Genomic DNA, 26,854 nt, shown 5'->3' with positions numbered 1-26,854 from the left:
AAGCATCTTGGGACTGAGGCAATAAGCAGATTGTGCTATAAATGACAGGTTGTAATACAGTGGGACCTCGGGTTAAGTACTTAATTCGTTCTGGAGGTCTGTTCTTAAACTGAAATTGTTCTTAACCTTAAGCACCACTTTAGCTAATGGAGCCTCCTGCTGCTGCTGCACAATTTGTGTTCTCATCCTGAAGCAAAGTTCTTAACCCGAAGTACTATTTCTGGGTTAGCGGAGTCTGCAACCTGAAGCGTATGTAACCTGAGGTACCACTGTACTGGAACTGAGGGCCTAAGAATGAAGTGGATGAACAGAAGTTTCAGAACAGGGATGGATGGGGCCCGAAAGTCCTAGGAAAAAAATGGGACATTCCAGAATCAAATCGGAAATTGTGATGGCTTCTGTAAATCTGGGGTTGTCCCTAGACAATTGGAGGGTCTGGTAGCTGCTGCTGTCAGTGATCCAGGTGTCCCAACGCCATGCCCTCCCCCCACTCTCACCAAGGAACAGCCTCCCATCCAGTAACAAAAAAGCACTGTTAAAAGAGGAATGACATTTCTTTTTAAAGGCATCCTTCCAATAAAATATTCACCCATCTATCCTCACTGCCGAGTTTTTAAAAGGCATGCAGTTAAGGGAGCGCGTTATGAAACTTGTAAAAAAGGGGGGGGGGACCAGTGAGAGAAACAAAAATGTGAGGTGTTTAATTTCTTCAAATTAATCCATACAAATGAAAATAAAATCCAACTTCTTTTAAAAAAAGGAAACTGTCCAACTGGGCCAGCCCCAATATTCAGTTTCTAGTAGGAAAGGCTTGTGGGGGTGGGACAGATCTGGCCTGCAGGCTGCTAGCTTCTCACTCCTCACATCACAGAATAATAGAATCATAATCAAATAGCTAGACGAAGAACAAGGGCAACCTTATCCCAAGGAACAAACATGGTACTGGGTGATACTGCTTTTCTGCTCTTTGGTGTTAGGACTTTGTGGGAGGAAATCTCCCTTCTACCATGGCAGAGACTTTGCTAGTGGCTGTCAACCTCCAAGTAGCCAGGACTGAAGAAATGTTGAAATTAAACAAAGCTACAAAGAATTACTACATAACTGGGTTGTCAAGAAACAATGACCAAGAGGTGGAACTTAGGCCTTGTTAAAGGCCTGGCAGATGGTGGTAGGAGCAGAGCCAGTGCTTGTATTAAACTGGAGGCAGAGTGGGCCAGTGGCCCTTCCTTTTTGTGAACACTCCCTTAGCTACTGTTCTTAAACGGCTATGGGGAGCATGGGGGCATGATTTGACTTGAATTTGGGACAGTCAATGGGTAGGACTTGTGGATTTCACTAAGCCTGTATCTTTTCCCTCATAATTTGAGTGCAGCCTCATTTTCACTCCCATGGTTAGTACTTGCTGATATGCTGGTTTACACCTGAGCTAAGGAGTGAAGGAATTCTAGAGGGTTTTTATGAGTATACAACCTCCACAGGTGACACCATTTTTTTGTAATCTGGTGAAATCCCCACTCAGATACAGGACAGAGTCCTCAGACCGTCTTGCACTTATGACTTTCTTGCACTCAGCACCTTGGAATTACGTGGGTAACAGTGACAGATCTCATCCTAGGCCCAAAACTCAGCCCGAAACCTGGGAGATTATTCTGCTTTCTCCTTAGCTCAGAGAAGGGCAGGGCATCTTCCTGGCCCTCATGTGGAGCCTTTTGGAAGAGCATTGAGGAAGTTCCCTCAACACTCACATGGATTTGGAGCTTGAGAGAAGGCTTGTCCCTTTGGTATTTATTAGTTCTGAAAAAGCCTCCAGAGCTCAGCGTGACATTTCTCCCCCATTACAAGGAGAAGTAAAGCGAGTGGCAAGTGCAAATTCTGGCTGGCTACCAAGGCCGGCTCAAATTTGTGGGTCTCTGCTCGCCTATGAGGAGGCCCAGACCTGCACCCACCAGCCCCACCCATCTTGCAGTCTCTTGCAGCCAAGTATGAAATGGTGAGCTTAACAGTCTGGCTTAGTGTGTGTGTGTGTGTGTGTGTGTGTGTGTGTGTGTTACAAGTTCAAGTGTGTTCATGAAGTGGGAATTCACGCTTTGACTCCAGGCGTTCTAATTTTACTCCAAAAATTCTGAAAATCAGCTCCAAAATTGTGGCTTTTGCACACACACACACAACCACCCTCCTGGAAGTCAAGAGTGCCTGACTACTGTTTTCCCCTGGCTGCTTGGCACCCAAAGCGCAGGAGGAAACCAGGCTGCTTGGCACTGCCCCCTTTCCAGATATCACCCTCCACCCCACTTCATCTAGGTAACAAATTGTCAGACACTGCAGTAACCCCCAAATTATTCCTCGTCAATACTTGCCCAACCTCTGCTGGTATAAAATTAGGAGTGTATGTGAGATGTTTGGAGATCCAAGTAGTATAAGAACATTCCCAAAAGAGTTACTTACGATTCCTGGACTTCGCTTCGGTGCTTATGATGACTGTGAAAACAACCTAATAAGGTCCTACATGGCTGATACTAAGGGTGGGATTCAACACAAGTCCTACTCCAAGCAGATCCATCTAAGCTAATGGACATGGTTAACTTGGGTTCGTTAACTTCAATGGGTCTCCTACAAGAAGGAGTTAGTTGACCACCGCCCTATGTGTTCTCGAGTCCTCCCTTCTGACCCATCGGTACAACTCTGATGATGTTTATACCAGCAGAACACTCCCCTCTTCACTACCCGACTAGTCTATGACTTGGTGAGCCTGCTACCCACCGTTAAAATCTTCAAATAAGATCTCACATCTTCACAGCTGCCCTGAGAAACTGGACAGTCTAGTAGTTCCACGAGGCAGCCACTCTCTGGTAAAAACTGGCTTCTGAGATAACAGCAGCTTGCTGAGAGCTGCATATATTTGTTTTTTAAAAGGGGAGGACTCAAAAATTCTGCATGAAGGGACAATGAAGCCTGGGCCGAGTATGGTTTGTGCAAATCCAAACATATTTGCATATATTTGGGTGTGGAGGGGTTTGCATAAATTGCATAAATGAGGGAAGAGTGGAGCAATCACTGGCTAGCTGGATGTTGGCTGGAAGAAGAGAGAAGCAAGGAGGGCACACAAGAGGAAAAAAAGTATTATACTGTTCCAAGCCTTGCCTATCATGTAGCAGGTGGACTAGAACAGTGTTTCCCAAATTTGTGTCTCCTCCTGTGGATGAACCACAACTCCCATCATCCCTAGCAAGCAGGACCAGTTGTCAGGGATGATGGGAAACGTAGTCCAAAAACAGCTGGAGACCCACGTTTGGAAGACACTATACTAGAATCATGAATGGGAATTGTGGGCTTTCTGAGTGGGCTTTGCAGCACTCTGAAGATGGCAGTAACTCAAGAGGTTTGGGGAGTTTCCCCTTTCTCCCCTCTTGTGTCCCTTCATATTCACAGTCCCCCATTTTCAACAGGGCGATGCTAAGAAAGAATTGAAAGGCTCGCAGAATTAAGCCTCATCCCACCAGCTCATCCTCACCAGCAAAGGGCTCTTTAACCCCTTCTGTAACTCCAGAGTGTGAACAGCAAGCAGAGGCCTCTTGGCTCCCGTTTACTATCAGGGCACCTGCTGGGATACGAAAAAGGGAAGGGCATTGCCACGCTTTGCCAGTACACTGTCTGCCGCCTACAGAGCCAGGCTGGCAACCTGCCTCTGGTATCATGAAAGCAAAATGCAAGCACTCTTTTTTTTTTTTAATTCTATTTATTAAGCTTTTACAAAATACATTAAACAGAAGAAGAAACAACAACACACATTTTAAAAGACAAAAACAAAAGAAAAAGAAAACAAAGAAAACAAAGAAGAATTCAGAGAAAGCAAAAAGAAAAGAGACTGAAGAACAAAAAAACACACTCAGATCATCACGTTTCGCCATAAAACAAACATATTTACAAACACTTGACCTCCATCCAACTCGGTTTAGGTTAGGTAATCTTATAATCTTTCTGCAGTTGTATTATACTAACTCTATACATCGCAGGTGTTAAATTCCGTCCACTGTGACTTTATTTAGCTTCAATATAACTTCAATATTTATTCCAATCGTTTTTTAGTTTTACATTATTTTGATGCCTAATTCTTTGTGTCAATCTCGCTAACTCTATGTATTGAAACAATCTCATTTGCCATTCTCTTACCATGGGGGTGTTGGGAGTTTTCCAGTTTTGCGCTATTAAGATCCTGGCCGCCATCGTAGCATACTGAAAGAATGTTTGGTCCTCACTTTTGATCTCCTCGCCAATCATACCCAAGAGGAACGCCTCCGGTTTTTTAGGGGAGTTATATTTCAATATTTTCTTTAACTCATCATAAATTTGTCCCCAGAATCTTTTCACCACGTCACAAGTCCACCACATATGGAAGAAGTTTCCTACCTTGGTTTTACATCTCCAGCAAGTGCTGTTTCAGGTTTTGTACATCTTCCCCAGTCTTGCCGGAGTGATGTACCAATGATACATCATTTTTTCTAAGTTTTCTCGGAGAGCAGCACATGCTGTGAACTTCATACCCGTCTTCCAGAGTTTCTGCCACCTGTCATATTCCAGGTTATATCCAAGGTCTCCGGCCCATTTAACCATAACTCCTTTCACTTCTTCATCTTTAGTTTCCCAGTCCAACAATTGTTTATACATTTTGGAAAGAAGTTTAGTGTTACTTTCTAAAATTTCCACCTGGTATTTCGACTTTTTTTCACTCATCCCTGATTTTTTGTGTTCATGCCACAATGCATTAATTTGGTGGAATTGTATCCATCCGTTTAACTTATCCTTCACCTCTTCATACGGTCTAACTTTCCATCCTCTTTCTGTTTTAACTAGGAGATCTTCATATGTCCATCTTTCACCTGCCAGATTTGGTTTTTTTATTGTTAAAATGTCAATTGGTGAAAGCCACCAGGGTGTACAACTTTCAATCAATTTTTTATTCCTATTCCAGACTTCGAGTAACGAGCCTCTCATAATATGGTTAGAGAAGCCTCTGTGAAAATGCAAGCACTCTTAATGTCCCTCTTTATTAGGGACTGTTCCTATTTCCTGGTCCCCATAAATGTCGCTGTTATCATTGGCATCTGTTCGTCTCAAGACACAAATAAATCACTGCCTCAAGTTTGCCTCTCGTTTTCCACATTTCAGGGATGTCAAACTGAAATTCTCTTTGTGCAGAGTTACTAGCATGGCTGTTCTTCAGAATTCACCCTCGCTCATCTGGGCTCTAGAAATTAAATCACCACACAAAAATATGGGTGCATCTTGTCTGCAGTGCCAAATGAGTGGAAACCGCAGGGAAGCGGGCTAAGCCTTTGGAGGAACGTAAAAGCTATTCAAACATCGAAGCAGCCTGCGTGTCTGGGGTGCTGTAGGGCAGGGATGGAGAACCTGTGGAACCCCCCTGACTTCCTTGGACTCCAACTCCCATCAGCCTCAGGCAGCATGGCCAATGGTGAGGGGTGAGGGGAACTGGGAGTCACAAGGATTGCGGAGGGAAAAGAGGAGGTTTCTTCCTTTTTAAGTTGTTCATCAACAGTCCAGTGTCAGGAAAGAGCAGTGAGGTGGCCAAAGTTGAGTATGTTAGTACATTGTTGGGGGGGGGGGTGAGAAAGGAAAAAGGGATCTCCAAAAGGACCCCTCCAAAATGAGTGAAGGGCAGTAAAATAGCAAGTGCAATTCAATGTAACAAGTGTCCCGTGTAAACCAAGCCTGATGAGGAACGGTTGAGGGATTTGGGGAAGTTTAGCTTATAAATGATAAAGGTAAAGGTAAAGGGACCCCTAACCATTAGGTCCAGTCATGACCGACTCTGGGGTTGCGGCGCTCATCTCGCTTTATTGGCCAAGGGAGCCGGAGTACAGCTTCCGGCTGTACCTTCCCCCCGGAGCGATACCTATTTATCTACTTGCACATTGACATGCTTTTGAACTGCTAGGTTGGCAGGAGCTGGGACCGAGTAATGTGAGCTCACTCCATCGCGGGGATTTGAACCGCTGACCTTCTGATAGGCAAGTCCTAGACTCTGTGGTTTAACCCACAGCGCCACCTGTGTCCTTCTTATAAATTATAAAGGTAAAGGGTAAAGGGGCCACTGACCATTAGGTCCACACTTCTCGCTTTATTGGCCGAGGGAGTCGGCGTACAGCTTCCGGGTCATGTGGCCAGAAGGACTAAGCCGCTTCTGCCGAAACAGAGCAGCACACGGAGACGACGTTTACCTTCCCGCCGGAGTGGTACCTATTGATCTACTTGCACTTTCTGCTTTCAAAGTGCTAGGTTGGCAGGAGCAGAGACCAAGCAATGGGAGCTCACCCCATCACGGGGATTCGAACCGCTGACCTTCTGATAGGCAAGTCCTAGTCTCTGTGGTTTAACCCACAGCGCCACCCACTTCCTATAAATTATAGGCATCTTCAAATATCCTAAGAGCTGTCACATGGAAAATTGAGCAATTTCTCTTTAGAAGCTTCCTGTTGGTGCTGGGCTGCTGTTTCTTTTCCTAGAGATCCACCCAAAGAATCTTGTCCCACCGCTTGCTGGACCCAGCAACAAATATTGAACAATGACTCCTACCCACATTGCCCAACTCCCCAAATGTAACATATTGCGGGTGGGGCTGAGAATCTAGTTCAGCCTTCTGAAAAGTATGAACAACTGAAGTGTTCGTGCAAGACATAATAAGTTTATGGGAATAAACATAGGAACAAACTCAAAACAACTTGCAAGGTCAAAAGAAAGAACGTAACACTTACCCAATCTTTAGTTCAGCCCAGTCTAATTGGTGATGTTAAATTTATGGGCTCCTGTTAAAGTCAAGGCTCCCGAACTGGGGCCCAGTTCCAAACTGGACCATTTCCTACCAATCCTGAAATAAGGAAGAATATTTACGTTGTTGATATGCTTATGTGTGGGTGATTCAATTAGGATTCCAGGGGAAATGGTCCAGTTTGGAACTGGCTCCCAGTTCAGTACCCTGTAAATATATTCCTAATAATCCTGTCTGGGTCTCCCACATTTTTAACCATACCAATTACACTAGGCTACAGATTGGGCAAGTGTTATTCTTTCTTTTGATGTTCCAAGTGATTGTTTGGAGTCTTCTTCTTCTCTGTTTATTCCCATAAACCTATTTATGGGAAAGTCGGGCATGAATGCAGCGATGCACGGCATAAAAAGGGCTCCTCGGTCTCCGACGGCACCAAAGAGGTTGAAGTGCAAGGATGGCGCTGAGCGGAGTCAACCAGAGCCACGTGCAGCCCGTTTGGGCCGAGATCCCGTCCCTTCGTGAGAACTTCAGCGAGGGGGCCAGGTAAGCCCGCCCCGTCGGCCAGGGATCCTTTCCCAATGACGAGGCCATGGCCCGACCATTCTCCTCTTTGCTGTCTCCTGCAGGCTGTACGCGGCGACCTTCGCCTTTGCCATCGACGCCTTCCTCAAGAATCAGAACCCGCTCGTCAACTTCAGGGTGAGTTTCTCTCCCTCCCCGTCACGTGGGTCCCTCCTTCGCCCCTTCGCGCAGCTCCGTCCTCTCCGTCTAATGCTCCTGACTTCGCCTCTTCCGCAGGTGCCGAACGAAGACACCGAGGAGGAAGAGAGCATCTTCAGCCAGGCTGCGCTCATCGTCAAGGCGGTGCTCTCATTCCGCTAGGCCAGAGAAGCAGCCGGCGCCCTCCGCAGAAGTGCCGCCTGGACGTGGCAGCCTCGACCACGTCCCTCCCCCCTCCCCCTCCAATAAACCTGCTTTTAGCTCTCACTGCTCTCCCCGACTCTCCTTAGGCTGAACTGGGGTGCCGGGAAATCACAGAATTGTAGGGTTGGGAGGGACACTCAGAGCCATCTAGTCCACCCCCCTTCAATGCAGGAATCTGAACCAACTCGTCCCTGGCAGGCGGCCATCCATCTTCTGCTTAAAACCTTCCAAGGAAGGAGAGTCCACCACCTCCCGGGAGTGTCCCTTCCAAGGTAGAATCTCTCTACAGCAGGGGAGCCTGCAGGCCAGGAGGGGCCCAAGATGGCAGGAAACACCATTTTGCCTCTGAAGAAGGGCTTCCTTTGAGCTGGCAATGCCCAGGCACAGGCTGGAGGCCCTTCAGGAGAAGAGAGAAGGATTCTCCTTGGCTTCAATGCTCGGTAGACTTGCCCCTCAGACTCAGAGGCTCAGCATTAAAACCACGCACCACCAACTTCGCCAGTCCGGCTGCAGACATTTGAAACACTATTATACCACTTGGACCAGCCATGGCTTCCCCCAAGTAATCCTGGGAACGGCAGTTGGGCCTTGAGAGTTGTTGGGACCCCCCTATCCCCCTCCCAGAGCTACAATACCAAGAGCGCTAACAATCAACCCCACTTCCCAAGGAACTGTGGGAATTGTAGCTCTGTGAGGGGTCTCCTCACAGCATTTATGTCTGCTGCTACTTTGAGAGTTCCTGCCTGAAGAACAAGCATCTTGGGACTGAGGCAATAAGCAGATTGTGCTATAAATGACAGGTTGTAATACAGTGGGACCTCGGGTTAAGAATTTAATTTCTTCTGGAGGTCTGTTCTTAACCTGAAACTGTTCTTAACCTGAAGCACCACTTTAACTAATGGGGCCTCCTGCTGCCGCTGCACAATTTGTGTTCTCATCCTGAAGCAAAGTTCTTAACCCAAAGTACTATTTATGGGTTAGCAGAGTTTGTAACCGGAACCATATGTAACCTGAAGCGTATGTAACCCGAGGTACCACTGTACTGGAACTGAGGGCCAATGAATGAAGTGGACGGACAGAAGTTTCAGAACAGGGATGGGGCCCGAAAGTCCCAAGAAAAAAAGGGACATTCCAGAATCGAATCGGAAACCGGGATGGCTTCTGTAAATCTGTGGTTATCCCTAGACAACTGGAGGGTCTGGCAGCTGCTGCTGTCAGTGATGGTCCTAATGCCATGCCCCCTGACTATCCAAAGTGTCTCGTTCCCCCACCCCATCATACCTGATGGTGATGAAGGGGAGTTATCTTGTGAAAAGCCCTCCACAATGCCATTCTTCGTAAGACAGGCAGCTGTTGCGAACTGTGCTCTGGCCTTCAGATGAAGGGTAGCATAAAAAAATTGATAAATAATACTAGTTGGCTGGGCATTTCAAGCTTCTCTCGGGGCTGTTGATGCCCCGGGGCTGCAAAAAGGTGGTGAGGGTTTGGGACAGGCTACAGAAATTTCTAGACAATCAGATGGTGGTCGTGGCTGCCAAGCACCCCGCTGAAGAATCACCTCCTTTTCCAATCAAGTCATAGTCAGATATTTTGAGGTGAACGTGGGTGGGCTCATAGGCAAACCCCAATATAACAGTAGAGTGGCCTCAATGCCCAGGGCTTCTTTAGAAGATATTTCAAATCTTGAGCATGACCTTCTTTCCAGCTCCTTGACCAGCAAAACTTTCAGGTTTTGTTCAGTTATTGCTGAATTTTAATTTGCACAACCCTGCTAACAAGAGTGAAAGGGGTAACTCTCACCAAGGAATAACCTCTCATCCTGTAACAAAAAAGCACTATTAAAATAGGAACGACATTCCTTTTTAAATCTATCTTTGCTGTTGAGTTTTTAAAAGGCATGCCTTTAAGGGAGTGTGTCATGAAACTTGTAAAAAGAAAGAAAAAAACACAGTGAGAGAAACAAAAATGTGAGATGTCTAATTTCTTCAAATTAATCCATACAAATAAAAATAAAATCCAACTTTTTTAAAAAAAGGAATTTGTCCAACTGGGCCAGCCCCAATATTGAGTTTCTAGTAGGAAAGGCTTGTGGGGGTGGGACAGATCTGGCCTGCAGGGTGCTATCTCCTCACTCCTGCTCAAATCATAGAATAATAGAATCATAATCAAATAGCTAGACGCAACCTTATCCCTAAGGAATAAGGCGTCTCCATCGACAGCCACCCCGTCGTACTGACCTTCAAGTGCCACTAAGCTACAGAAGCAGCTGGCGCCCTCCGCAGAAGGGTTGCCTGGATGTGGTAGCCTCGAACACGTCCTGGATGTTTGGAGATTCCAGTAGCTGACCGCCGCCCTATGTGTTCTAGAGTCCTCCCTTCTGACCCATCGGTAAAACTCTGATGATGTTTATACCAGCAGAACACTCCTCTCTTCACTACCTGAGTAGTCTAGGACTTGGTGAGCCTGCTACCCACTGTTAAAATCTTCAGATAAGGTCTCTCAGCTTCACAGCCGCCCTGAGAGACTGCACAGTCTAGCATGTCCATGAGGCAGCTGCTCTCTGGTAAAAGCTGGCTTCTGAAATAACAGCAGCTTTCTGTGAGCTGCATAAATTTTGTTTTTTAAAGGGGGGAGGGTAGGACTCAAAAATTCTGCATGAAGAAAAAATGAAGACTGGGTCCAGTATGGTTTGTGCAAATCAAAACGTATTTGCATATATTTGGGTGTGGAGGAGTTTACATAAATTGCATAAATGAGGGAAGAGCGGAGCACACACTGACTAGCTGGATGTTGGCTGGAAGAAGAGAGAAGCAAGGAGGGCACACAAGAGTAAATAAAAAGTATTATACTGTTCCAAGCCTTGCCTAACATGTAGAGTGGACAGCAGGTGGAGTAGAACAGTGTTTCCCAAATTTGTGTCTCCTTCTGCGGATGAACCACAACTCCCATCACCCCTAGCAAGCAGGACCAGTGGTCAGGGATGATGGGAACAGTAGTCCAAAAACAGCTGGAGACCCACGTTTGGAAGACACTATACTAGAATACGCGGGTGGCACAGGGGACGCGGGTGGCGCTGTGGGTAAAACCTCAGTGCCTAGGACTTGCTGATCGTAAGGTCGGTGGTTCGAATGCCCGCGGCGGGGTGAGCTCCCATCGTTCGGTCCCAGCTCCTGCCCACCTAGCAGTTCGAAAGCACCCCTAAGTGCAAGTAGATAAGTAGGTACTGCTTTATAGCGGGAAGGTAAATGGCGTTTCCGTGTGCGGCACTGGTGCTGGCTCAACAGTGCAGCTTCTTCACGCTGGCCACATGACCCGGAAGTGTCTTCGGATGACGCCAGCTCCCGGCCTCTTGAGTGAGATGAGCGCCCAACCCTAGAGTCGGTCACGACTGGCCCGTACGGGCAGGGGTACCTTTACCTTTTATACTAGAATCATGAATGGGAATTGTGGGCTTTCTGAGTGGGCTTTGCAGCACTCTGAGGATGGCAGTAACTCAACAGGTTTGGGGAGTTTCCCCTTTCTCCCCTCTTGTGGCCCTTCCTACTCACAGTCCCTCATTTTCAACAGGGCGATACTAAGAAAAAATTGAAAGGCTAGCAAAATTAGCCTCATTCCACTGGCTCATCCTCACCAGCAAAGGGCTCTTTAACCCCTTCTGTACCTCCAGAGTGTGAATAGCAAGCAGAGGCCTCTCAGCTCCCGTTTACCATCAGGGCACCTGCTGGGATAAGAAAAAGAGAAGGGCATTGCCACGCTTTGCCAGCATGCTGTCTGCCGCCTATAGAGCCAGGCTGGCAACCTGCCTCTGGCATCGTGAAAGTAAAATGCAAGCACTCTTACTGTCCCTCTTTATTAGGGGCTGTTCCTATTTCCTGGTCCCCATAAATGTTGCTGTTATTGTTGGCATCTGTTCATCTCAAGACACAAATATATCACTGTCCCCACTTCACATCTCGCTTTTTGCATTTCATGGAAGTCAATCTGAAATGCTCTTTGTGCAGAGTTACTAGCATGGCTGTTCTTCAGGATTCACCCTCCCTCATCTGGGCTATAGAAATTAAATCACCACAGGAATAAATGGGTGCATCTTGTCTGCAGTGCCAAATGAATGGAAACCTCAGGGAAGCGGGCTAAGCCTTCGGAGGAATGTAAAACTATTCAAACAGCGAAGCAGCCTGTGTGTCTGGGGTGCTGTAGGGCAGGGATGGAGAACCTGTGGAACCCCCCTGACTTCCTTGGACTCCAACTCCCATCAGCCTCAGGCAGCATGGCCAGTGGTGAGGGGTGAGGGGAACTGGAGTCACAAGGATCAGGGAGGGAAAAGAGGAGGTTTCTTCCTTTTTAACTTGTTCATCAACAGTCCAGTGTCAGGAAAGAGCAGTGAGGTGGCCAAAGATGAGTATGATAGTACATTGTCGGGGGGGGGGGGAGGGGGTAAAGGAAGAAGGGGTCTCCAAAAGGTCCCCTCTGAAATGAGTGAAGGGCAGTAAAATAGGAAGTGCAATTCAATGTAACAAGTGTACCGCGTAAACCAAGCCTGATGAGGAACGGTTAAGGGATTTGGGGAAGTTTAGCTTATAAATGATAAAGGTAAAGCTAAAGGGACCCCTGACCATTAGGTCCAGTCATGACCGACTCTGGGGTTGCGGCGCTCATCTCGCTTTATTGGCCGAGGGAGCCGGAGTACAGCTTCCAGCTCTACCTTCCTGCCAGAGCAGTACCTATTTATCTACTTGCACTTTGACATGCTTTTGAACTGCTAGGTTGGCAGGAGCTGGGACCGAGCAACGGGAGCTCACCCCATTGTGGGGATTCGAACCGCTGACCTTCTGATAGGCAAGTCCTAGGCTCTGTGGTTTAACCCACAGTGCCACCCATGTTCCTCTTATAAATTATAGGCATCTTCAAATATCCTAAGAGCTGTCACATGGAAAATTGAGCAATTTCTCTTTAGAAGCTTCCTGTTGGTGCTGGGCTGCTGTTTCTTTTCCTAGAGATCTACCCAAAGAATCTTGTCCCACCGCTTGCTGGACCCAGCACCAAATATTGAACAAGGAAGAGCATCGGACTTATACCCAGATTGCCAAACTCCCCAAATGTAACATATTGCGGGTGGGGCTGAGAATCTAGTTCAGCCTACTGAAAAATATGCACGACTGAAGTGTTCATGCAAGGCATAATAAGTTTATGGGAATAAACATAGGAACAGACTCAGAACAACTTGCAAGGTCAAAAGAAAGAACGTAACACTTACCCAATCTTTAGTTCAGCCCAGTCTAATTGGTGATGTTAAATTTATGGGCTCCTGTTAAAGTCAAGGCTCCCGAACTGGGGCCCAGTTCCAAACTGGACCATTTCCTACCAATCCTGAAATAAGGAAGAATATTTACGTTGTTGATATGCTTATGTGTGGGTGATTCAATTAGGATTCCAGGGGAAATGGTCCAGTTTGGAACTCGCTCCCAGTTCAGTACCCTGTAAATATATTCCTAATAATCCTGTCTGGGTCTCCCACATTTTTAACCATACCAGTTACACTAGGCTACAGATTGGGCAAGTGTTATTCTTTCTTTTGATGTTCCAAGTGATTGTTTGGAGTCTTCTTCTTCTCTGTTTATTCCCATAAACCTATTTATGGGAAAGTGTTGCATGAATGCAGCGATGCACGGCATAAAAAGGGCTCCTCGGTCTCCGACGGCACCGAAGAGGTTGAAGTGCAAGGATGGCGCTGAGCGGAGTCAACCAGAGCCACGTGCAGCCCGTTTGGGCCGAGATCCCGTCCCTTCGTGAGAACATCAGCGCGGGGGAAAGGTAAGCCCGCCCCGTCGGACAGGGACCGAGGCCATAGCCTGGCCCTTCTCTTTTCTCTCGTTTCCCGCAAGCTGACCTTCTTCTCCCCCTCCTCCCGTAGAGCCCTCTCCTTGGGCGAGGAGATGAACAGGATAATCATGAGCATCAACCTGTACACATTCCGCGGCCCCTTCCACCCGAGCGCCCTGCCCCCCCAGAACCTGCTCGCGGACCCTTTCAACCCCGGGGTGAGTCTCTCTCCCTCCCCATCACGTGGGTCCCTCCTTCGCCCCTTCGCGCAGCTCCGTCCTCTCCGTCTAACGCTCCCCGCCTTCGCCCCTCCTGCAGCTGCCGAAGCAAGACACCCAGGAGGAAATAGACATCTTCAGCTCGGCTGCACTCCTCATCGACGCGCTGCTCTCATTCCACTAGGCTAGAGAAGCAGCCGCACCCTCCGCAGAAGTGCCGCCTGGACGTGGCAGCCTCGACCACGTCCCTCCCCCTCCCCCTCCAATAAACCTGCTTTTAGCTCTCACTGCTCTCGCCGACTCTCCTTAGGCTGAACTGGGGTGCCGGGAAATCACAGAATTGTAGAGTTGGGAGGGACACTCAGAGCCATCTAGTCCATCCCCCTTCAATGCAGGAATCTGAACCAACTCGTCCCTGGCAGGCGGCCATCCATCTTCTGCTTAAAACCTTCCAAGGAAGGAGAGTCCACCACCTCCCGGGAATGTCCCTTCCAAGGTAGAATCTCTCTATAGCAGGGGAGCCTGCAGGCCTGGAGGGGCCCAAGATGGCAGGAAACACCATTTTGCCTCTGAAGAAGGGCTTCCTTTGAGCTGGCAATGCCCAGGCACAGGCTGGAGGCCCTTCAGGAGAAGAGAGAAGGATTCTCCTTGGCTTCAATGCTCGGTAGACTTGCCCCTCAGACTCAGAGGCTCAGCATTAAAACCACGCACCACCAACTTCGCCAGTCCGGCTGCAGACATTTGAAACACTATTATACCACTTGGACCAGCCATGGCTTCCCCCAAGTAATCCTGGGAACGGCAGTTGGGCCTTGAGAGTTGTTGGGACCCCCCTATCCCCCTCCCAGAGCTACAATACCAAGAGCGCTAACAATCAACCCCACTTCCCAAGGAACTGTGGGAATTGTAGCTCTGTGAGGGGTCTCCTCACAGCATTTATGTCTGCTGCTACTTTGAGAGTTCCTGCCTGAAGAACAAGCATCTTGGGACTGAGGCAATAAGCAGATTGTGCTATAAATGACAGGTTGTAATACAGTGGGACCTCGGGTTAAGAATTTAATTTCTTCTGGAGGTCTGTTCTTAACCTGAAACTGTTCTTAACCTGAAGCACCACTTTAACTAATGGGGCCTCCTGCTGCCGCTGCACAATTTGTGTTCTCATCCTGAAGCAAAGTTCTTAACCCGAGGTAATATTTCTGGGTTAGCGGAGTTTGTAACCATATGTAACCTGAAGCGTATGTAACCCGAGGTACCACTGTACTGGAACTGAGGGCCTATGAATGAAGTGGACGGACAGAAGTTTCAGAACAGGGATGGGGCCCGAAAGTCCTAGGAAAAAAGGGACATTCTAGAATCGAATCGGAAACCGGGATGGCTTCTGTAAATCTGGGGTTGTCCCTAGACAACTGGAGGGTCTGGCAGCTGCTGCTGTCAGTGATGGTCCTAACGCCATGCCCCCTGACTATCCAAAGTGTCTCGTTCCCCCACCCCATCATACCTGATGGTGATGAAGGGGAGTTATCTTGTGAAAAGCCCTCCACAATGCCATTCTTCGTAAGACAGGCAGTTGTTGCGAACTGTGCTCTGGCCTTCAGATGAAGGGTAGCATAAAAAAAATTGATAAATAATACTAGTTGGCTGGGCATTTCAAGCTTCTCTCGGGGCTGTTGATGCCCCGGGGCTGCAAAAAGGTGGTGAGGGTTTGGGACAGGCTACAGAAATTTCTAGACAATGAGATGGTGGTCGTGGCTGCCAAGCACCCCGCTGAAGAATCACCTCCTTTTCCAATCAAGTCATAGTCAGATATTTTGAGGTGAACGTGGGTGGGCTCATAGGCAAACCCCAATATAACAGTAGAGTGGCCTCAATGACCAGGGCTTCTTTAGAAGATATTTCAAATCTTGAGCATGACCTTCTTTCCAGCTCCTTGACCAGCAAAACTTTCAGGTTTTGTTCAGTTATTGCTGAATTTTAATTTGCACAACCCTGCTAACAAGAGTGAAAGGGGTAACTCTTACCAAGGAATAGTCTCTCATCCAGTAACAAAAAAGCACTATTAAAATAGGAACGACATTCCTTTTTAAATCTATCTTTGCTGTTGAGTTTTTAAAAGGCATGCCTTTAAGGGAGCGTGTCATGAAACTTGTAAAAAGAGAGAGAAAAACACAGTGAGAGAAACAAAAATGTGAGATGTCTAATTTCTTCAAATTAATCCATACAAATAAAAATAAAATCAAACTTTTTTTAAAAAAAGGAATTTGTCCAACTGGGCCAGCCCCAATATTGAGTTTCTAGTAGGAAAGGCTTGTGGGGGTGGGACAGATCTGGCCTGCAGGGTGCTATCTCTTCACTCCTGCTCAAATCATAGAATAATAGAATCATAATCAAATAGCTAGACGCAACCTTATCCCTAAGGAATAAGGCGTCTCCATCGACAGCCGCCCCGTCGTACTGACCTTCAAGTGCCACTAAGCTACAGAAGCAGCCGGCGCCCTCCGCAGAAGGGTTGCCTGGATGTGGTAGCCTCAAACACGTCCTGGATGTTTGGAGATTCCAGTAGCTGACCGCCGCCCTATGTGTTCTAGAGTCCTCCCCTCTGACCCATCGGTAAAACTCTGATGATGTTTATACCAGCAGAACACTCCTCTCTTCACTACCTGAGTAGTCTAGGACTTGGTGAGCCTGCTACCCACTGTTAAAATCTTCAGATAAGGTCTCTCAGCTTCACAGCCGCCCTGAGAGACTGCACAGTCTAGCATGTCCATGAGGCAGCTGCTCTCTGGTAAAAGCTGGCTTCTGAAATAACAGCAGCTTTCTGTGAGCTGCATAAATTTTGTTTTTTAAAGGGGGGAAGGGTAGGACTCAAAAATTCTGCATGAAGAAAAAATGAAGACTGGGTCCAGTATGGTTTGTGCAAATCAAAACGTATTTGCATATATTTGGGTGTGGAGGAGTTTACATAAATTGCATAAATGAGGGAAGAGCGGAGCACACACTGACTAGCTGGATGTTGGCTGGAAGAAGAGAGAAGCAAGGAGGGCACACAAGAGTAAATAAAAAGTATTATACTGTTCCAAGCCTTGCCTATCATGTAGAGCGGACAGCAGGTGGACTAGAACAGTGTTTCCCAAATTTGTGTCTCCTTCTGCGGATGAACCACAACTCCCATCATCCCTAGCAAGCAGGACCAGTGGTCAGGGATGATGGGAACGGTAGTCCAAAAACAGCTGGAGACCCACGTTTGGAAGACACTATACTAGAATACGCGGGTGGCACAGGGGACGCGGGTGGCGCTGTGGGTAAAACCTCAGTGCCTAGGACTTGCTGATCGTAAGGTCGGTGGTTCGAATGCCCGCGGCGGGGTGAGCTCCCATCGTTCGGTCCCAGCTCCTGCCCACCTAGCAGTTCGAAAGCACCCCTACGTGCAAGTAGATAATTAGGTACTGCTTTATAGCGGGAAGGTAAATGGCGTTTCCGTGTGCGGCACTGGTGCTGGCTCAACAGTGCAGCTTCTTCACGCTGGCCACATGACCCGGAAGTGTCTTCGGATGACGCCAGCTCCCGGCCTCTTGAGTGAGATGAGCGCCCAACCCTAGAGTCGGTCACGACTGGCCCGTACGGGCAGGGGTACCTTTACCTTTTATACTAGAATCATGAATGGGAATTGTGGGCTTTCTGAGTGGGCTTTGCAGCACTCTGAGGATGGCAGTAACTCAACAGGTTTGGGGAGTTTCCCCTTTCTCCCCTCTTGTGGCCCTTCCTACTCACAGTCCCTCATTTTCAACAGGGCGATACTAAGAAAAAATTGAAAGGCTAGCAAAATTAGCCTCATTCCACTGGCTCATCCTCACCAGCAAAGGGCTCTTTAACCCCTTCTGTACCTCCAGAGTGTGAATAGCAAGCAGAGGCCTCTCAGCTCCCGTTTACCATCAGGGCACCTGCTGGGATAAGAAAAAGAGAAGGGCATTGCCACGCTTTGCCAGCATGCTGTCTGCTGCCTATAGAGGCAGGCTGGCAACCTGCCTCTGGCATCGTGAAAGCAAAATGCAAGCACTCTTACTGTCCCTCTTTATTAGGGGCTGTTCCTATTTCCTGGTCCCCATAAATGTTGCTGTTATTGTTGGCATCTGTTCATCTCAAGACACAAATATATCACTGTCCCCACTTCACATCTCGCTTTTTGCATTTCATGGAAGTCAATCTGAAATGCTCTTTGTGCAGAGTTACTAGCATGGCTGTTCTTCAGGATTCACCCTCCCTTATCTGGGCTCTAGAAATTAAATCACCACAGAAATAAATGGGTGCATCTTGTCTGCAGTGCCAAATGAATGGAAACCTCAGGGAAGCGGGCTAAGCCTTCGGAGGAATGTAAAACTATTCAAACAGTGAAGCGGCCTGTGTGTCTGGGGTGCTGTAGGGCAGGGATGGAGAACCTGTGGAACCCCCCTGACTTCCTTGGACTCCAACTCCCATCAGCCTCAGGCAGCATGGCCAGTGGTGAGGGGTGAGGGGAACTGGAGTCACAAGGATCAGGGAGGGAAAAGAGGGGGTTTCTTCCTTTTTAACTTGTTCATCAACAGTCCAGTGTCAGGAAAGAGCAGTGAGGTGGCCAAAGATGAGTATGATAGTACATTGTCGGGGGGGGGAGGGGGTAAAGGAAGAAGGGGTCTCCAAAAGGTCCCCTCTGAAATGAGTAAAGGGCAGTAAAATAGGAAGTGCAATTCAATGTAACAAGTGTACCGCGTAAACCAAGCCTGATGAGGAACGGTTAAGGGATTTGGGGAAGTTTAGCTTATAAATGATAAAGGTAAAGCTAAAGGGACCCCTGACCATTAGGTCCAGTCATGACCGACTCTGGGGTTGCGGCGCTCATCTCGCTTTATTGGCCGAGGGAGCCGGAGTACAGCTTCCAGCTCTACCTTCCTGCCAGAGCAGTACCTATTTATCTACTTGCACTTTGACATGCTTTTGAACTGCTAGGTTGGCAGGAGCTGGGACCGAGCAACGGGAGCTCACCCCATTGTGGGGATTCGAACCGCTGACCTTCTGATAGGCAAGTCCTAGGCTCTGTGGTTTAACCCACAGTGCCACCCATGTTCCTCTTATAAATTATAGGCATCTTCAAATATCCTAAGAGCTGTCACATGGAAAATTGAGCAATTTCTCTTTAGAAGCTTCCTGTTGGTGCTGGGCTGCTGTTTCTTTTCCTAGAGATCTACCCAAAGAATCTTGTCCCACCGCTTGCTGGACCCAGCACCAAATATTGAACAAGGAAGAGCATCGGACTTATACCCAGATTGCCAAACTCCCCAAATGTAACATATTGCGGGTGGGGCTGAGAATCTAGTTCAGCCTACTGAAAAATATGCACGACTGAAGTGTTCATGCAAGGCATAATAAGTTTATGGGAATAAACATAGGAACAGACTCAGAACAACTTGCAAGGTCAAAAGAAAGAACGTAACACTTACCCAATCTTTAGTTCAGCCCAGTCTAATTGGTGATGTTAAATTTATGGGCTCCTGTTAAAGTCAAGGCTCCCGAACTGGGGCCCAGTTCCAAACTGGACCATTTCCTACCAATCCTGAAATAAGGAAGAATATTTACGTTGTTGATATGCTTATGTGTGGGTGATTCAATTAGGATTCCAGGGGAAATGGTCCAGTTTGGAACTCGCTCCCAGTTCAGTACCCTGTAAATATATTCCTAATAATCCTGTCTGGGTCTCCCACATTTTTAACCATACCAGTTACACTAGGCTACAGATTGGGCAAGTGTTATTCTTTCTTTTGATGTTCCAAGTTATTGTTTGGAGTCTTCTTCTTCTCTGTTTATTCCCATAAACCTGTTTATGGGAAAGTGTTGCATGAATGCAGCGATGCACGGCATAAAAAGGGCTCCTCGGTCTCCGACGGCACCGAAGAGGTTGAAGTGCAAGGATGGCGCTGAGCGGAGTCAACCAGAGCCACGTGCAGCCCGTTTGGGCCGAGATCCCGTCCCTTCGTGAGAACTTCAGCGAGGGGGAAAGGTAAGCCCGCCCCGTCGGACAGGGACCGAGGCCATAGCCTGGCCCTTCTCTTTTCTCTCGTTTCCCGCAAGCTGACCTTCTTCTTCTCCCCCTCCTCCCGTAGAGCCCTCTCCTTGGGCGAGCAGATGAACAGGATAATCATGAGCATCAACCTGAACACATTCCGCGGCCCCTTCCACCCGAGCGCCCTGCCCCCCCAGAACCTGCTCGCGGACCCCTTCAACCCCGGGGTGAGTCTCTCTCCCTCCCCGTCACGTGGGTCCCTCCTTCGCCCCTTCGCGCAGCTCCGTCCTCTCCGTCTAACGCTCCCCGCCTTCGCCCCTCCTGCAGCTGCCGAAGCAAGACACCCAGGAGGAAATAGACATCTTCAGCTCGGCTGCACTCCTCATCGACGCGCTGCTCTCATTCCACTAGGCTAGAGAAGCAGCCGCACCCTCCGCAGAAGTGCCCCCTGGACGTGGCAGCCTCGACCTCCCCCCCCCCCAGCCCCCAATAAACCTGCTTTTAGCGCTCACTGCTCTCCCCGACTCTCCTTAGGCTGAACTGGGGTGCCGGGAAATCACAGAATTGTAGGGTTGGGAGGGACACTCAGAGCCATCTAGTCCATCCCCCTTCAATGCAGGAATCTGAACCAACTCGTCCCTGGCAGGCGGCCATCCGTCCTCGGCTTAAAACCTTCCAAGGAAGGAGAGTCCACCACCTCCCGGGAATGTCCCTTCCAAGGTAGAATCTCTCTATAGCAGGGGAGCCTGCAGGCCTGGAGGGGCCCAAGATGGCAGGAAACACCATTTTGCCTCTGAAGAAGGGCTTCCTTTGAGCTGGCAATGCCCAGGCACAGGCTGGAGGCCCTTCAGGAGAGGAGAGAAGCCTTCTCCTAGGCTTCAATGCTCGGTAGACTTGCCCCTCAGACTCAGAGGCTCAGCATTAAAACCACGCACCACCAACTTCGCCAGTCCGGCTGCAGACATTTGAAACACTATTATACCACTTGGACCAGCCATGGCTTCCCCCAAGTAATCCTGGGAACGGCAGTTGGGCCTTGAGAGTTGTTGGGACCCCCCTATCCCCCTCCCAGAGCTACAATACCAAGAGCGCTAACAATCAACCCCACTTCCCAAGGAACTGTGGGAATTGTAGCTCTGTGAGGGGTCTCCTCACAGCATTTATGTCTGCTGCTGCTTTGAGAGTTCCTGCCTGAAGAACAAGCATCTTGGGACTGAGGCAATAAGCAGATTGTGCTATAAATGACAGGTTGTAATACAGTGGGACCTCGGGTTAAGAATTTAATTTCTTCTGGAGGTCTGTTCTTAACCTGAAACTGTTCTTAACCTGAAGCACCACTTTAACTAATGGGGCCTCCTGCTGCCGCTGCACAATTTGTGTTCTCATCCTGAAGCAAAGTTCTTAACCCGAGGTAATATTTCTGGGTTAGCGGAGTTTGTAACCATATGTAACCTGAAGCGTATGTAACCCGAGGTACCACTGTACTGGAACTGAGGGCCTATGAATGAAGTGGACGGACAGAAGTTTCAGAACAGGGATGGGGCCCGAAAGTCCTAGGAAAAAAGGGACATTCTAGAATCGAATCGGAAACCGGGATGGCTTCTGTAAATCTGGGGTTGTCCCTAGACAACTGGAGGGTCTGGCAGCTGCTGCTGTCAGTGATGGTCCTAACGCCATGCCCCCTGACTATCCAAAGTGTCTCGTTCCCCCACCCCATCATACCTGATGGTGATGAAGGGGAGTTATCTTGTGAAAAGCCCTCCACAATGCCATTCTTCGTAAGACAGGCAGTTGTTGCGAACTGTGCTCTGGCCTTCAGATGAAGGGTAGCATAAAAAAAATTGATAAATAATACTAGTTGGCTGGGCATTTCAAGCTTCTCTCGGGGCTGTTGATGCCCCGGGGCTGCAAAAAGGTGGTGAGGGTTTGGGACAGGCTACAGAAATTTCTAGACAATGAGATGGTGGTTGTGGCTGCCAAGCACCCCGCTGAAGAATCACCTCCTTTTCCAATCAAGTCATAGTCAGATATTTTGAGGTGAACGTGGGTGGGCTCATAGGCAAACCCCAATATAACAGTAGAGTGGCCTCAATGCCCAGGGCTTCTTTAGAAGATATTTCAAATCTTGAGCATGACCTTCTTTCCAGCTCCTTGACCAGCAAAACTTTCAGGTTTTGTTCAGTTATTGCTGAATTTTAATTTGCACAACCCTGCTAACAAGAGTGAAAGGGGTAACTCTTACCAAGGAATAGTCTCTCATCCAGTAACAAAAAAGCACTATTAAAATAGGAACGACATTCCTTTTTAAATCTATCTTTGCTGTTGAGTTTTTAAAAGGCATGCCTTTAAGGGAGCGTGTCATGAAACTTGTAAAAAGAGAGAGAAAAACACAGTGAGAGAAACAAAAATGTGAGATGTCTAATTTCTTCAAATTAATCCATACAAATAAAAATAAAATCAAACTTTTTTTAAAAAAAGGAATTTGTCCAACTGGGCCAGCCCCAATATTGAGTTTCTAGTAGGAAAGGCTTGTGGGGGTGGGACAGATCTGGCCTGCAGGGTGCTATCTCTTCACTCCTGCTCAAATCATAGAATAATAGAATCATAATCAAATAGCTAGACGCAACCTTATCCCTAAGGAATAAGGCGTCTCCATCGACAGCCGCCCCGTCGTACTGACCTTCAAGTGCCACTAAGCTACAGAAGCAGCCGGCGCCCTCCGCAGAAGGGTTGCCTGGATGTGGTAGCCTCAAACACGTCCTGGATGTTTGGAGATTCCAGTAGCTGACCGCCGCCCTATGTGTTCTAGAGTCCTCCCCTCTGACCCATCGGTAAAACTCTGATGATGTTTATACCAGCAGAACACTCCTCTCTTCACTACCTGAGTAGTCTAGGACTTGGTGAGCCTGCTACCCACTGTTAAAATCTTCAGATAAGGTCTCTCAGCTTCACAGCCGCCCTGAGAGACTGCACAGTCTAGCATGTCCATGAGGCAGCTGCTCTCTGGTAAAAGCTGGCTTCTGAAATAACAGCAGCTTTCTGTGAGCTGCATAAATTTTGTTTTTTAAAGGGGGGAAGGGTAGGACTCAAAAATTCTGCATGAAGAAAAAATGAAGACTGGGTCCAGTATGGTTTGTGCAAATCAAAACGTATTTGCATATATTTGGGTGTGGAGGAGTTTACATAAATTGCATAAATGAGGGAAGAGCGGAGCACACACTGACTAGCTGGATGTTGGCTGGAAGAAGAGAGAAGCAAGGAGGGCACACAAGAGTAAATAAAAAGTATTATACTGTTCCAAGCCTTGCCTATCATGTAGAGCGGACAGCAGGTGGACTAGAACAGTGTTTCCCAAATTTGTGTCTCCTTCTGCGGATGAACCACAACTCCCATCATCCCTAGCAAGCAGGACCAGTGGTCAGGGATGATGGGAACGGTAGTCCAAAAACAGCTGGAGACCCACGTTTGGAAGACACTATACTAGAATACGCGGGTGGCACAGGGGACGCGGGTGGCGCTGTGGGTAAAACCTCAGTGCCTAGGACTTGCTGATCGTAAGGTCGGTGGTTCGAATGCCCGCGGCGGGGTGAGCTCCCATCGTTCGATCCCAGCTCCTGCCCACCTAGCAGTTCGAAAGCACCCCTAAGTGCAAGTAGATAAGTAGGTACTGCTTTATAGCGGGAAGGTAAATGGCGTTTCCGTGTGCGGCACTGGTGCTGGCTCAACAGTGCAGCTTCTTCACGCTGGCCACATGACCCGGAAGTGTCTTCGGATGACGCCAGCTCCCGGCCTCTTGAGTGAGATGAGCGCACAACCCTAGAGTCGGTCACGACTGGCCCGTACGGGCAGGGGTACCTTTACCTTTTATATTAGAATCATGAATGGGAATTGTGGGCTTTCTGAGTGGGCTTTGCAGCACTCTGAGGATGGCAGTAACTCAACAGGTTTGGGGAGTTTCCCCTTTCTCCCCTCTTGTGGCCCTTCCTACTCACAGTCCCTCATTTTCAACAGGGCGATACTAAGAAAAAATTGAAAGGCTAGCAAAATTAGCCTCATTCCACTGGCTCATCCTCACCAGCAAAGGGCTCTTTAACCCCTTCTGTACCTCCAGAGTGTAAATAGCAAGCAGAGGCCTCTCAGCTCCCGTTTACCATCAGGGCACCTGCTGGGATAAGAAAAAGAGAAGGGCATTGCCCCGCTTTGCCAGCATGCTGTCTGCCGCCTATAGAGCCAGGCTGGCAACCTGCCTCTGGCATCGTGAAAGCAAAATGCAAGCACTCTTACTGTCCCTCTTTATTAGGGGCTGTTCCTATTTCCTGGTCCCCATAAATGTTGCTGTTATTGTTGGCATCTGTTCATCTCAAGACACAAATATATCACTGTCCCCACTTCACATCTCGCTTTTTGCATTTCATGGAAGTCAATCTGAAATGCTCTTTGTGCAGAGTTACTAGCATGGCTGTTCTTCAGGATTCACCCTCCCTCATCTGGGCTCTAGAAATTAAATCACCACAGAAATAAATGGGTGCATCTTGTCTGCAGTGCCAAATGAATGGAAACCTCAGGGAAGCGGGCTAAGCCTTCGGAGGAATGTAAAACTATTCAAACAGCGAAGCAGCCTGTGTGTCTGGGGTGCTGTAGGGCAGGGATGGAGAACCTGTGGAACCCCCCTGACTTCCTTGGACTCCAACTCCCATCAGCCTCAGGCAGCATGGCCAGTGGTGAGGGGTGAGGGGAACAGGAGTCACAAGGATCAGGGAGGGAAAAGAGGGGGTTTCTTCCTTTTTAACTTGTTCATCAACAGTCCAGTGTCAGGAAAGAGCAGTGAGGTGGCCAAAGATGAGTATGATAGTACATTGTCGGGGGGGGAGGGGGTAAAGGAAGAAGGGGTCTCCAAAAGGTCCCCTCTGAAATGAGTGAAGGGCAGTAAAATAGGAAGTGCAATTCAATGTAACAAGTGTACCGCGTAAACCAAGCCTGATGAGGAACGGTTAAGGGATTTGGGGAAGTTTAGCTTATAAATGATAAAGGTAAAGCTAAAGGGACCCCTGACCATTAGGTCCAGTCATGACCGACTCTGGGGTTGCGGCGCTCATCTCGCTTTATTGGCCGAGGGAGCCGGAGTACAGCTTCCAGCTCTACCTTCCTGCCAGAGCGGTACCTATTTATCTACTTGCACTTTGACATGCTTTTGAACTGCTAGGTTGGCAGGAGCTGGGACCGAGCAACGGGAGCTCACCCCATTGTGGGGATTCGAACCGCTGACCTTCTGATAGGCAAGTCCTAGGCTCTGTGGTTTAACCCACAGTGCCACCCATGTTCCTCTTATAAATTATAGGCATCTTCAAATATCCTAAGAGCTGTCACATGGAAAATTGAGCAATTTCTCTTTAGAAGCTTCCTGTTGGTGCTGGGCTGCTGTTTCTTTTCCTAGAGATCTACCCAAAGAATCTTGTCCCACCGCTTGCTGGAACCAGCACCAAATATTGAACAAGGAAGAGCATCGGACTTATACCCAGATTGCCAAACTCCCCAAATGTAACATATTGCGGGTGGGGCTGAGAATCTAGTTCAGCCTACTGAAAAATATGCACGACTGAAGTGTTCATGCAAGGCATAATAAGTTTATGGGAATAAACATAGGAACAGACTCAGAACAACTTGCAAGGTCAAAAGAAAGAACGTAACACTTACCCAATCTTTAGTTCAGCCCAGTCTAATTGGTGATGTTAAATTTATGGGCTCCTGTTAAAGTCAAGGCTCCCGAACTGGGGCCCAGTTCCAAACTGGACCATTTCCTACCAATCCTGAAATAAGGAAGAATATTTACGTTGTTGATATGCTTATGTGTGGGTGATTCAATTAGGATTCCAGGGGAAATGGTCCAGTTTGGAACTCGCTCCCAGTTCAGTACCCTGTAAATATATTCCTAATAATCCTGTCTGGGTCTCCCACATATTTAACCTTACCAGTTACACTAGGCTATAGATTGGGCAAGTGTTATTCTTTCTTTTGATGTTCCAAGTGATTGTTTGGAGTCTTCTTCTCCCCTGTTTATTCCCATAAACCTATTTATGGGAAAGTCGGGCATGAATGCAGCGATGCACGGCATAAAAAGGGCTCCTCGGTCTCCGACGGCACCGAAGAGGTTGAAGTGCAAGGATGACGCAGAGCGGAGTCAACCAGAGCCACGTGCAGCCCGTTTGGGCCGAGATCCCGTCCCTTCGTGAGAACATCAGCGCGGGGGAAAGGTAAGCCCGCCCCGTCGGACAGGGACCGAGGCCATAGCCTGGCCCTTCTCTTTTCTCTCGTTTCCCGCAAGCTGACCTTCTTCTTCTCCCCCTCCTCCCGTAGAGCCCTCTCCTTGGGCGAGCAGATGAACAGGATAATCATGAGCATCTACCTGAACACATTCCGCGGCCCCTTCGACCCGAGCGCCCTGCCCCCCCAGAACCTGCTCGCGGACCCCTTCAACTCCGGGGTGAGTCTCTCTCCCTCCCCGTCACGTGGGTCCCTCCTTCGCCCCTTCGCGCAGCTCCGTCCTCTCCGTCTAACGCTCCCCGCCTTCGCCTCTTCCGCAGCTGCCGAAGCAAGACACCCAGTAGGAAGAGAGCATCTTCAGCCAGGCTGCGCTCATCGTCAAGGCGGTGCTCTCATTCCGCTAGGCCAGAGAAGCAGCCGGCGCCCTCCGCAGAAGTGCCCCCTGGACGTGGCAGCCTCGACCTCCCCCCCCTCCCGCCCCCAATAAACCTGCTTTTAGCTCTCACTGCTCTCGCCGAGTCTCCTTAGGCTGAACTGGGGTGCCGGGAAATCACAGAATTGTAGAGTTGGGAGGGACACTCAGAGCCATCTAGTCCATTCCCCTTCAATGCAGGAATCTGAACCAACTCGTCCCTGGCAGGCGGCCATCCATCTTCTGCTTAAAACCTTCCAAGGAAGGAGAGTCCACCACCTCCCGGGAATGTCCCTTCCAAGGTAGAATCTCTCTATAGCAGGGGAGCCTGCAGGCCTGGAGGGGCCCAAGATGGCAGGAAACACCATTTTGCCTCTGAAGAAGGGCTTCCTTTGAGCTGG

The 26,854-nt window shown here is 48.5% G+C and overlaps 1 long non-coding RNA gene across 1 annotated transcript in view; it reads right to left on the bottom strand.

The window, feature by feature from the left end:
- Positions 1-675: 675 nt before the first annotated feature.
- Positions 676-26,854, bottom strand: part of LOC307201485 — a 28,818-nt gene continuing 2,639 nt past the window's right edge. Inside the window, exon 2 of the long non-coding RNA XR_013832729.1 lies at positions 676-2,713. This is a non-coding gene — a long non-coding RNA (uncharacterized lncRNA). The remainder of the gene's footprint in view (positions 2,714-26,854) is intronic.

Source organism: Podarcis cretensis (assembly GCF_951804945.1).
Source record: "Podarcis cretensis genome assembly, chromosome: 13".
Taxonomy (NCBI): domain Eukaryota; kingdom Metazoa; phylum Chordata; class Lepidosauria; order Squamata; family Lacertidae; genus Podarcis; species Podarcis cretensis.
The sequence above is the reverse complement of the archived record's forward strand: the minus strand, read 5'-3'. Positions and strand labels throughout refer to the sequence as shown.